The sequence below is a fragment of the Octopus bimaculoides genome, chromosome 16 (genome assembly GCF_001194135.2).
Source record: "Octopus bimaculoides isolate UCB-OBI-ISO-001 chromosome 16, ASM119413v2, whole genome shotgun sequence".
Lineage (NCBI taxonomy): Eukaryota > Metazoa > Mollusca > Cephalopoda > Octopoda > Octopodidae > Octopus > Octopus bimaculoides.
In genome coordinates this window covers 44,051,659-44,056,590 of record NC_068996.1, presented here as the reverse complement: position 1 = coordinate 44,056,590, position 4,932 = coordinate 44,051,659, and positions in this window count along the sequence as shown.

The window sequence follows — 4,932 nt, the reverse complement described above, 5'->3', positions numbered from 1 at the left end:
GTATGTATGTATGTATGTATGTATGTATGTATGTATGTATGTATGTATGTTTGTATGTATGTATGTATGTATGTATGTATGCATGTATGTTTGTATGTATGTATGTATGTATGTATGTATGTATGTATGTATGTATGTTTGTGTAGGCGTAGGCACAGCTGTATGGTTAAGAAGCTTTCTTTGTGACCATGTGGTTTCCAGGTCACCCAGTGCCTTCTAAGTGAATTTGGTAATTTATATATATGTGTATGTATGTTAGTGTGTCTTAATGTTTGTGTTTGTGTCCTACCTTAATGTTTGTGTTGGTTTGTTTGTGTTTCCATAACTTACTATTCTTCCGTGGTAAGTGAGTGGAAGTGGGTGTCTAGGAAAGAAAGCCATACTCCGAATGGACTACTACAGTCTTCTTGGAGTACAGAGCAGGTCATTATTATGTTTTTGTGTGTGTTTGTGTGTGTGTGAGAGAGAGAGAGAGAGAGAGAGAGAGAAAGGGAAAGAGAGAAGGGGATAGGAATGAAGAGAGAGGGGAGAGAGAGAAAGAAAAAGTGAGAAATATAGAAAGATAGAGAGAGAGAGAGTTAGAAAGAGAGAGAGTTAGAAAGAGAGAGATCAAGAGAGGGAGCAAGAGAGAGAGAGAGGGGTGTATCAGCTCTAGCCCTTGGGTAGTACCTTACTTTAATCCTCTCTATCATTCAGATTACTCTGACGAGTCAAATATTTATTGATTAACATTATTCAGAATAAATCATGCATTACTCCAAAGCTTCAAGATTTCAACAATGTGATTACTTATTTTTGCAATGGCATTATTGGGTAGGTGTGAGAAGCTGGATCTGTCCAGTGTGAATGCAAAACAGGTAAAACATTTGGGCCTGTATGGCCAGTTTAAATGCCAAAGCAGTGGTTGCCAACCACTTATTACCTTTGGACCCCTTGGATTCCAGTTTTATTCTGTTGAACCCCCAAACCATTCAACACTTGAAAACTCCTGTTATATTTTTATAATCAAATATAAAAAAAATAATTGCTGGCCTTCGTAGGATTTTCGAGCAAGGTTGTTGCCAGTGCCCCTCGACTGGCTCCTGTGCAGGTGGCACGTAAAATACACCATTTTGAGCGTGGCCGTTGCCAGTACCGCCTGACTGGCCTTTGTGCCAGTGGTACATAAAAGCACCCACTACACTCTCGGAGTGGTTGGCGTTAGGAAAGGCATCCAGCTGTAGAAACTTTGCCAAATCAGATTGGAGCCTGGTGCAGCCATCTGGTCCACCAGTCCTCAGTCAAATCGTCCAACCCATGCTAGCATGGAAAGCGGACGTTAACCGATGATGATGATGATGATGTTTTGTGTATTATAGAAGAATAACCAGTTTATTACACATAAACTTTAACAAAAAAATCTTATGTGGGCACCACCCATCAATGGGCATTGTGGACCCTTCTTGAGAACTGTTGTATTAAAGGGTTAAAAATGAAAGAAAGATAAAGTTAACTTACTGGATTTGAACTCAGAAAGCAAAGAACTGGAATAAATACTGCAAGGTATTTCTCTGACACCTTAATGACTTTTATCTATATATAGATGCAGGAGCTGGTTGTGTGGTAAGAAGCATACTTCCCAATCACAAGGTTCCAGGTTCAGTCCCACTGCATGGCACCTTGGAGAAGTGTCTTCTACTATAGCATCAGGCTGACCAAAACTTTGTGAGTGGATTTGGTAGATGGAAACTGAAAGAAGCCCATCATATATAAATCATCATCATCATTATTTAACATCCGTGTTCCATGCTAGCATTGGTGGGATGGTGCCACACAAGCCAACCAAGCCGAAGCCTGCACTAGACTTCTGTGACTGTTTTGGCAGGATTTTTACAGCTGGATGCCCTTCCTAACATCAACCACTCAGCAGAGAGGACTTAGTGCTTTTTATGTGACACAAGCACAGGCGAGATCAGTTTTTGTTTGTATTTGTGTGTCGGTGTTTGTCCCCACCCAATCATTACTTGACAACCGATGTTGATGTGTTTATGTCCCCATAAGTTAGCAGTTCAGCAAAACAGACCAATAGGATAAGTATTAGGCTTACAAAGAATAAGTCCTTTGGTCAATTTGTTTGACTAAAGGCGGTGCTCCAGCATGGCTGCAGTCAAATGACTGAAACAAGTAAAAGAATAAAAGAATAAAAGAACACCAACCTGGAATAGTTGTTGGCACTCCGTCGGTTACGACAATGAGGGTTCCAGTTGATCCAATCAACGGAACAGCCTGCTCGTGAAATTAACATGCATGTGGCTGAGCATTCCACAGACACGTGTACCCTTAACGTAATCCTCAGGGAGATTCAGCATGACACAGAGTGTGACAAGGCTGACCCTTTGAATTACAAGTACAACAGAAACAGGAAGTAAGAGTGAGAGAAAGTTGTGGTGGAAGAGTACAGCAGGCTTCGCCACCATCCCCTGCCGGAGCCTCTTGGAGCTTTAGGTATTTTCGCTCAATAAACACTCACAAAACGCCCGGTCTGGGAATCGAAACCGCGATCTTACGACCACGAGTCCGCTGCCCTAACCACTGGGCCATTGCACCTCCACAGCCTGGAATAGTAACACGCACTAAATATATATTAGTAAGCAGTAGTGATAATGCAGTTGTTATAGTACTGATTAAGACTAAGCCAGGTCTTATTGAATAGACGACATATGATCAAAAGCATTCTAACCATGACCATCACTTGCATTTTCAAGCATAGTTAATCTCAAAGTATATCATCCAATGTTTTGGGATTTTTTTTTGATTTTTATTTAATTGTTCCTTTATTTATTTATTCATTTTGTGAAAGGTTGAGCAACTTACGTAAAAGCTTCCACCAACATAATTATATGTTTGGTAATGGTAGTCGCATTGCTATGGCGTATGTCATGAGACAGAGAGGTACCGAATATTGTAATTAAGTAAATTTGAATGTGGGACTGTTTGAGTAAACAATATATGTTGAAATGTAAGTATGTTATCTAAACAAAAGGTTGTAAATGCGCATTTATGTGCTGCAATATACATCTGCACATTAGTGTTCTATAATGTGCATTGGTACATTCATATATCATTATGCTGTTCCGAAAACAATGGCTGCTTTAAGTGTTCTGTTTTGAAACGCAATTTTATCATAGTACTTTAATTATATTTTAGGTGAATTTCGACATACCTAATAACTGATGTATGCTCTTTAATAATTTTTTTATTTATTTCAAACAGAAAACATTCTTGAAACATAGGTGCCTTTAATTATGAATATGACAAAAATAGACCTTCACTTACTTTTCTTGCATGAGTTCAAGCTTAGGCACAATGCTTCCCGAACTGTTGCCAATATCAACAAAGCATTGAGGAAAGGGGTTCACAAGTGATCACACACTGCGAAGGTAGTTTCAGAAATTCCGTTGTGGTGATGAAAGCCTTGAAGATGAAGAAAGTAGAGAACAGTCGTGCAGTCTTGACAATGGACAATTGAAAGCAATTGTTGAACAAAACCTGTGACAAAGTGTCAGAAAATGTCTCAGGCACCTGGTGTCGGTATTGCAATGGTCTCATGCAATCTGCAGAAGATTGGTAAGGTGAGAAAGCTTGATAAATGGGTATCGTATGAGCTCAATGAAAATCAGAAAGTTTGGCATTTTGAAGTGTACTCGATGCTCTTTCTGCGAAACATCAATGATCTTTTTCTTGATTGAATAGTCACTTGTGATGAAAAGTGGATCTTTTATGATAACTGTAAACAATCAGATCAATGGCTTGATCAAGATGAGTCCGCCAACATTTCCCAAAGCCAAAGTTGCATCAGCAAAAGATTATGGTGACTGTCTGGTGGTCTGCAATTGGTGTTGTTCATTAAAGCTTTCTGGTAGCCAATCAGAACATTACAGCAGAGGTTTACTGCAATCAGCTCATTGAAATGCATGCTCACTAGTAAAAAATGAGACCTCAAAAGGATGAAAGCAAAGTCGACCTTGGCGGAATTTGAACTCAGAACGCAAAGACAGACGAAATACCACTAAGCATTTCACGCAGCATACTAATGCTTCTGCCAGCTTGCCGACCTGTCATCATCGTCATCATTATCATCATTGTTATTTAACATTTGTTTTCCTAGCTGGCATGGGTTGGACAGATTGACAGGAGCTGACCAGTCAGGACGCTGGCCAGCTGGTGAACTGTCCCGACTCCAGTTGTCTGTTGTGGTTTGGTTTCTACAGCTGGATGCCCTCCCTAATTCCAACCACTTTACAGAGCATGATGGGTGCTTTATCAATCTTATCCTTAAAGTGTGTATTTACAAATGCTTTATCTCCTTTGTTTTGATTGGTTTGGTCTGTGATCACAATCGAGTATTTTATTCTTGGATATCTGCATTGTCTTGGTACCAGTACCAATAACAATGAATACCAGTTTGCACGTCATTAAAAGTATCAAGATCAATACAATCAACTATATTGGAGTTTGTCTTCAGTTTTGTTCTGGCAACTGCTCTGTGGAGCCGTATAAGATCATATCCTTCCCTTAAACCACATCAGGAGCATGGAGATAGGTCACCTGCTGCGTAACCAACTGCTACATCTCCATGCAACCTTCACAAGATCCGTATCCTTTTTAGGTACAGCAGATACACGGTAGCTTAATGTTAGTGGTGATCTTATTTGGGTTGGTGGAATTGGTGACAACAGTGGTGGCAGTGGGGTGTAATTGTAATGGTGTCAGTGGTAGGGGGTCGGTAGGTGGTGGTGGTGGTGGTGGTGGTGCTGGTGCTGGTGGTGGTGCTGGTTCTGGTGGTGGTCGTTGTGGTGGTAGTGGTGTCAGTGGTGGGGGTGTTGGTGGTGGAGGTGTTGGTGTCAGTGGTGGTGGTGTTGGTGGTGGTGGTGGTGGTGGAGGTGTTGGTGT